Source organism: Aptenodytes forsteri, unplaced genomic scaffold (genome assembly GCF_000699145.1).
Source record: "Aptenodytes forsteri isolate BGI_AS27 unplaced genomic scaffold, ASM69914v1 Scaffold182, whole genome shotgun sequence".
In the NCBI taxonomy this organism is placed as follows: domain Eukaryota; kingdom Metazoa; phylum Chordata; class Aves; order Sphenisciformes; family Spheniscidae; genus Aptenodytes; species Aptenodytes forsteri.
In genome coordinates this window covers 334502-343195 of record NW_008795932.1, presented here as the reverse complement: position 1 = coordinate 343195, position 8694 = coordinate 334502, and positions in this window count along the sequence as shown.

Genomic DNA, 8694 nt, shown 5'->3' with positions numbered 1-8694 from the left:
TAACGACAGCGGCCAGATTGTGTTCTAGCTGGGCTTTTGCCTTTCTCATTTCTTCTCTGCATGACCTAACGAGATCCCTGTACTCTTCTTGAGTCGCCTGCCCCTTCTTCCACAAGCGGTAAACTCTCCTTTTTTTCCTGAGTCCCAGCAAGAGCTCCCCGTTCAGCCAGGCCGGTCGTCTTCCCCGCCCGTTCTTCTTACGGCGTACAGGGACAGCCTGCTCCTGCGCCTTTAAGACTTCCTTCTTGAAGATCGTCCAGCCTTCCTGGACCCCTTTGCCCTTCAGGACCGTCTCCCATGGGACTCTCTCAACCAACGTCCTGAACAGTCTGCCCTCCGGAAGTCCATGGTTGTGGTTTTGCTGCCCCCCGTCCTTACTTCACCAAGAAGCGAGAATTCTATCATTTCGTGGTCGCTAAGCCCAAGACGGCCTCCGACCACCACATGACCTCTTTGAAAAGCCAAGGCTACTCTGCCAAAGCCAAGTAGCTCTTGGCAGTTTGATGCTGGTTACCAAAATCACTCTTGAGTTAACTCATGATCCTGGACAAATGTAAATCTAGTATCCTGCAATGGATGTTAGTGGTGTTGTTTCACTCCAGCCCAAGTCTCCTCAGAAGTAATCAAGCACAGCAATGGAGAGATTGTTCTCTGTAAGACAAGTGACAAGCAATCTCTGAACCAAACTTATATTTCCATGCTTGGTATAAAAACACAATGATGAAAAAAATAATAAATATTGGGAGCATAGTGGTGGCAAATTGAACAGCATTAGGAATTAAACGGTGGTGAGAAATGGGAACTGACACAATTTAAATGAAACTTTAAATATGGGTTTATTCACTGCAAGAGGTGTTTGGACCTAAATCACTTCTTTCACCTTATCTGACATCCCCCTCTCTCTGAAAATATTTGAGAATGCTATTTTCCAACTCTATGGGAGCATAAAAATGCAAAGGTATGTGTGTACAGGAAAAAGTTTAACATCTGTGTTTGGCTAAAGTCTTCTATAACACCTCAGCATCTTTATTATTCACCAAATTGTGAATAAGCAATATCTTCTTTTATTTTTTTTTCTTCCTCTTCTTTTTTTTTTTTTTTTCTTGGCAGAAAACAAAGCCCCAAACCTGCTGATGACTTGGAACATTATGTGACCTAGGATGAATGGACAGATGAACAAAGTATCTTATGGGAACAGTTTTAACAATTACTAAAACTTGTAACAATTTTTTCATAATAAGCCCTATCATCTACTACTACTAATACTAATACATGCATTTATGGTAATAATAAGCCAAATTTAATAACAAGGAAGCGATAGTAGTTTGCTCTGTGTATGTGTTCAAACCACTTTACATACATTATAAAGTCATGGATCATTTGAGAGTGCCTCAGGGAAAATAATGTAGCTAATGTTGTATAAGTATTATCTCGAAGTGTTGAACCCGTTCGCTATAAGCGGATGACACTTTCAGCTCATATTCCAGCTTAACCGGTAAAAAATACAAGAACAATAAATTTTAAGTGGGACTTGCATTACTTTGACTGGGTGTGCACTTGCAATTCATGCACATAATTAGGGAGCAGAAATGCCACAAGTGACCCTTGTCTCATCAGAAATTCAGACATCACGATGTTGAATGTGAAACCCTTGCAGTATTACTCCCCAATGAGCCAAGTACTGTATTACAAATCTTACTAAAGCACATTGTTCCAAATGTAAATACCTTTGAGACAATTAAATTACCATTTGTGATGAGAAGAAAGAAAAAAAAGTCTAAGCATTAAATAAACCATTTGAACTGGGACTTTTTGATTCGTTTGATGTAGGTAACCTGTTGCACAGGTGGGGGAGCTCAAGTATGACAGAGAGGACAGCAGCATTTCCAGGACTGTGCTTAGGTGACAACCCTAAAGGGAGATGCGCTGAGGACTCCCTGAGAAATAAAAAATTTCTCCTTTTAGCACCAGTGGAGAGCAGGGAGTTAAATCTCTAAGTATTGTCAAGAATGCAGACCAGGTCTCCCAGCCCTGTGCTCAGTACATGAATCACAACAACTAGATACTTAAGTCAGTCCAATTATTTCCATTGATGTCCTTGAGCTTGATTAAGATCTGAGTTATGACTTTACATATTGTATACTCAGTGGGGGAGCATTTAAACAATCAAGACCGGGCTAGGAGAGCAAACAGATGCTACTGTGAGAGTGGAGACTAATTTGCAGGGCCTGAGGAGTGGTCTTACCACTAGGCTACAACAGTGAGTCTATAGTAGACTGACTACTGAGTACTGTGCAAACTCCTCCAAACAGACAGGGATTCAAAGGGAAGAAAACACAGCATTTCCCACCTTGGCTGTTAACTGCCTTTCTGGAGTGGGAGGTACGGGTTTTAAGTCCATGAAGTAACAAGGGAGCTCAGAAGGGAGCCTGGGGGAGTGCTCTAGCACAAAGCTAGTCTAGCAGCACGGATTTTGTGTTTGAATGTGTTTTAAAAATAAAGCAGCCATCACTAAATTTGGAGAGGGACCTGGTCCTTACTGTGTCTTGGCTGTGCTCTGAGAAATTTCTGAGGTGTGCAAGTCTTATTTTGGATCTGACCCTTTCCCTTGCAACTCATCTCCATGAGTAATCTTTCCCGCTCCTAAGCTGAGAAGGGCGACAATATTCCACTTTCTATTCCCCTACATTTTGTTGTCATATTTCCACCTTGAGGATGGCCATACTGAAATAAACCTTCTCAGCCAAGACGTCGATCCACAGCCTCATCTGATGTAAACTGATACATCTTTAGAGACTTTTTTAATGACCTCAGAGGTCATCAGACATAAAGGACCAGCTTGTCCTGTAGTGTAGATGAGACCATGGAGAGCATGGCCAGTGAGGGCAGTGAGGCTTTGTCATGATGTTGACATGGAGAGAGACAAATGCCTAGCAGTTGTGGTTCAATGAACATTGTTTTTCTTAGAAACAGCTGCCAACAGGAAGGATGAAATTGAGTTCATCAGTCTAGGACACACTCGGTGACTGGTTTTTTGCTATTAAAATAGAAGGACAGAACGGCACACATTTTGAAGTAAAAAACAACACTGGGCACTTGTTGTCGCCATCACAAGACACCTGAGTCCAATAACCAGATGGTCAAACGACCATTGTGAGCTCAACATCAGTGAACACTGTGCTTAGGAAGAACCAAAATAAGGCTATTAGTAGGGCATTCTGTTCAGCTTGTTCGCTTTCTAGCCAAACTATTTGAACAAGAATTTATCTCTGGACTAAGGTGCTGAGTGTGTTTGGGCTCTCTCTCTCTGCAGTTTGGACCAAATCCTCATTTTAGTTTCTTCTTGCATGTAGGTGATCAAAATTTGTGAATAGAGCTGTGACTTGCTGACTGTTTTGACACACTCATAATGCTCTAATTTAACTAAACTTCGCATTTTCTGAGTGACTGCAAAGATGGTCTCTCTCCAGTCCATCCATGTCTTACTCTCATATCCCAGAAAAATTAAATGTATTTTTTGTGCTCTATTAACCCGAAGAGAATGCCTTGGAGTTAGCTTAGGGTGCCAACAATCTTCATCCCTATCTGGGGTGGGATTCAGGTACCTACACAGAAATGTCTAGAGGCAATTTAAAAGCCCTCAGTTATTTGAGGTATCTGCTAGTAGATATAGTATGGAAACTCCAGGACACCTGTGCTGTGTTGGGTTAGCAAATGGATGTCAGGCAGGACACACTGAGACATTTCAGATGGCACCAGAAACCAACATTGAGGCACTCAAATTTCTTCCCTGGCGGAACAGAGCCACAGAATAGAAGTTTCTAACTGTCTAAGCAAAAATAGAAATTAAACTAGCGTTTCCAGTAACACATGGGAATTATTTCTGTGGCAATGTATTGCTCTGTGTGATCTGAGAGAGTCACAGTGGATATACATTTAATGAATCTAACAACTTTGCTATTTAAGATACTCATTTGAAAGGTGGCTAAAGCGAGATGCTGGGGAAAGGCTTAATTCCCTGAAAACCAAGTAACAACTGGAAGGGTGACCAGACCTTGTTGCTCTGTTTTCTTGCTCCATATGATCAAATCTTCCCATCCTGGTGCAATTAAATATCCAATATTTGGTTTCATTAAAGCTGTCTTGACACAGCTACTGCCTTCAGAGCCTGGCATGCCACCTTGTTGTGATCTGTGATCTCAGCTCTGCTGTCTAACTTGCTGTGGGTTTGGGTGCAGGGTCATAAGCTGTAGCTGCTACATGATCACGGCTTTTTTTTTTTTCATCAAGTAGGAACATTTCTACTAGGCAGTGAAATACTTATCTACTGTGTTAAGAGAAACTAGCAATGAAAACCAGACTGCATAGGGTTGTCAGGGAGCAGTGTGGTTATTGGATGGGGGTTCTCCCATAGGATTTCTTTGTTTGTTTACTGTTGCAGAAACCTTTTGCGAGACAAAGTGAAAGCAGCTAGAAACGAAGAGCAGGAGCGGGGTGAGCATTCTTGGAAATGCCACAACCACTTAAGATGACAATGTCAGGCCGTATGTGCTCCCTTTCTTCTGTTTGTGCTCTGATCTAATCAGCTGAATCTAGGCAAGGGGAGGGTAAATATCCCTGCCACAAACACTCAATCTGTAAACTCCTTCATTTTCTCTCAGCCGGCGGGGAATGCTATCTGAACTGATAGGGACTTTTCCAGCTGCCAGGATGCGTGTTGTCATTGCGAGGCCTTAATTTTCTTTGGCCCCATGTTGGGAGCGGGGGGAAGAGACAAGAATGGGGCAGAATGAATGGAAATATGTTTCAGATAAGGAACGCCCCGCAGGAGCCCTCAGTGCCTGACTTTAAAATTTTGTATACTGAAGGTCAGAAGATATTGAGGTTTCTGTTCAGGTCATGGTAAAATGGATCTTGCTCCTATTTTCACCCCTGTAAAGCAGAGTTCTTAGCAGAGCCTCAGGTCGAGCCATTAGAAGTAGCCTAGATTCACATTGTTGCAAGGCCCAGTTGATGGAACTTTTTGTCCTGATGATGTGTAGTGGAATTGATATATTTTTCATTCTATGTCCAGCAGAAGTGAGGTTGCACTGTTTTCCTGGGGAGACCATGATGAAATCCCAGCCTGGTACTTACTATCTTGGCTTAGTCATAACTGGAATAAAAGAAATATGTTCCAGGTTGAATATGTCATTTACAACATTTAACCATAGTCCATTTGTGTAGGGTCCATATGTAAAGAAGAGATGAAAGTGTCAGACATATTCCTCTTCCTTCAGGCAAGCTATTGATTGTATCACCTCACATCCTTTAACACCCCAGCATGCCGTATCATTAGTATGCTATAATCATTTATGTCATGCTATAATAATGTCTCTCTGGTGGGTTGTGACATGCCTCACACTATTTCAGGCACTTCAAATAGGTAAAACACACAAAATTATCATTTTACATTAGGGACAGAGGGGGACACTACTTGAGGCTCAGAAGACACTTGTCCGCATGTCCAGGACTTACAGCGTTAGGAGAGAAACCAAAAATTTGCATTGTATATAGTGATCAAAAGCCACATTTTACCAAGCTTCACTAGTGAGCTCACCTAAAGAGGATAAACTGAGAGAAATTGCTAATGCTGATATTGGTGAGTATCTATGTGGAAGAGTCCTCTGGCATGCTATGGGTACTGCTTGCGCTGCAATAAGGAATGAACAGATCTAGCTCCCAGGAGCTTTGTGATTACAGACAATGACAGACAGAGAAACAGCCTCATGAACAACAGAGTTGAATGTCCTAGGAAGACCCAGAAGAACTGGATCTGAGTGTTGGAGCACCATCTAGTGAACAAGGGAGCTCACCTGCATTATGCATTGGTGTATCGTTTAGCAGGCAAAGAGCTCAAGTACTGCAACGCCATATATATTTTTGTTCTGTGCTGACTGCCAGGCTTGTGCTAACTTTTCCCAAGATGTAAATATTCAAGAAGAAGAGATTGTCTTCATGATCACTCTTCTGGATATTTGAACATCTTAAATAAATTCTCTCTTCTTGCTCTATGGAAAATATTAGGGAACTTTATCTACACTCGGATGATAGTTGGTGGCAATGAGGTCCAAAGGTAAATGGAGAGCTGTTAGAAGAAAACTGATGACAGTCTAATAGTGAATGCAGGAGCTAATGTACAAATCTCAAAACAGTGCTTGCTGAAATGAAAAGTACCTTTCTGCTCATGAAGAATTCCTCTAGCTTTTAGATCACCAGATTTTGTAATTTCCTGAGAAATGCTCATCTATGTTTTTTTGTCCTTTTTGTCCTTACCATAGAGATATAGAATTATTAGTTATTCTATTTAGGTTGTAAAGGACCTCTGGAGGTGAACTAGGCCAACAACTTCTCAAAGTATGTGCAACTTTAGTTCTGTTACATTGATTTGAGTTTATCCAGTCAATCTTTTAAAAATACCTCCAAGTCAGTCTGTGACTCAAGAAGAAATATACGCAGGTACTAACATCCATCCTGGTTATGGGTTCTTCTCGGCAGGGCTTTCCACCTAACGCAGGGAAGCAAACAGGTTATGATGATGAGGTCACCAGAATAAGTCATGGAGAGCAAAGTTAGGAAATAACGATAATTGTTCTAAAGGAGTTTCTTCTTCACAATTAATTTAGGAATACCTTGTCCTCTCAGAGACAAACTCCTTAATGAAAGATGACAACATTGCACCTAAACCACTGGAGCAAGAGGTAGGGCAGATGGCAAGTGTGAAAGCAAGTAAGAAACAACTGAGCAGCAGAAATGTAGGTTTTACAGCCTATTCCAAAGCATGACAATCTGAGAAAGTTTGGTGCAGGAAAAGGTGGCTCAGCTACTGTGTGAGGTGAAGAATACCAGAAACACCAAGATGATCATGAAAGAGGTCTAGTACAAGCAGGAACGGGATTCATCTCTTACTTCAAGGGTGAGATTCATTTGCTTTAATGAAGGCCCTGATAGCATAGACTTGAACAAGTCACCTTGGGCTCCCTTTATAGTCAATAAGAGTCTAGTCAATAGAGTAAATGGAATTTAGGATATGATTTGTATCACCTTATAGAGACATCTACACTTGATTAGTTAAAATGAAGCCTAAATAGCACCACCAAGATCGGTACTGAATTATAGCAGACAGCTTAATACCTCAGAGACATACATCTATACTGTGAACTAATAAAATATTTTTATTAGATTAATAATATTTCATTTAGACTATCAATGGAGAGATATCAGGAAATTTCTTGATCTGTATATAAGCTGTGTCCCATGACAAAATTTAAACAGCTATACACTGTAAGAAAGATTTGCTACTCTTTTGCCAGTCCTCCTTCCTTATATAACGCCCTTTTGAACAACTGCTGAAAACGTCCACCTTGTTCATTGCCCAAATTTCAGTGAATCTTAAGATGCTTTTTGGATTCCTTCACTGCTTTCATCTTAACCTCCCAAGCTCTTTGCAGTTCAGACTACCTCATTCTTCTCTAGGTTTAACTCATGTCCTCTTCCCATTGTCTCTTTTGTCAGTTTAGTTCATGCTATGTCAACCTTTCCCTTTTTTTCTTATGCTCTTCCATCATCCTGAATGCTGTCTTTTCTATTTGACTTCATGATAAGGTTTGTAGTCCTGAGCTCCTTGTCAGCCAAGAGTCCCATCTGCTTGATTTTCACTGTATCAATTTGCATATAGTACCATTGACCAGGACAACTAAATACGACATATGGATTCCTGTTAGCCATTCTAAGTCATCATAAACTTATTAGTTTTCTTCTTAGTTTTAACACACTCATGGCATTGTTGTCCAGATGATTCATGGGATAAACAGGGCCATATTTTGAGCTCTGAGACAGCCCTGAATAAACTGAAACATAATTAGAAGACAGTGAGATATCAGCAATATGGGCTGATGCTAGCAACATAAGGCAGTAAGAAAATGGTTTTGATTGACCTGATAGAGAAGAGAGGGTCTATTTTATATGTGTTAGGGAGATGCTACCAGTAAAGATGAGATGGACTAAGAAAAGACACACTGTCAACTCACGAATCATGTTTAGTGGAGCAGAGTGGAAAGGAATGGCATTTCCCATGCCATTTGTGTATTTTCAGCTCTCTTCCACCATATGTAGGTTTTCTGCCTGAATAAATCATTTTTGAAGTCCCAACAGCAGGAGAGTGATGAATGGGAAGGCAGAATTTGAGTGAAAATGAGCTAATCTCCCCAACACATTAGAATAATAATTCTTTGTCAGGCCTAACATTCAATGAAAAATGACTCTTGCTAACACGTTAGTCTAGAGAGGAGGTTTCGATAATATAGTAGTGTAAAGCTAAGACATTCATCTTTGAATCGAAGAAAAGAGAGAGGATTAGAGGATCGCTTAGAATAATTCAGATGCAATGAAATACAGTTCATGGCAAGAGCTAGCACAATAGCCCCAATCAAATATGATTTAGGCACAGTTAGAAGTAGTACTCTAATTACTGGCAATTGATATCTTTGAATCGAAGAAAAGAGAGAGGATTAGAGGATCGCTTAGAATAATTCAGATGCAATGAAATACAGTTCATGGCAAGAGCTAGCACAATAGCCCCAATCAAATATGATTTAGGCACAGTTAGAAGTAGTACTCTAATTACTGGCAATTGATTTATAAAATCATAGAATC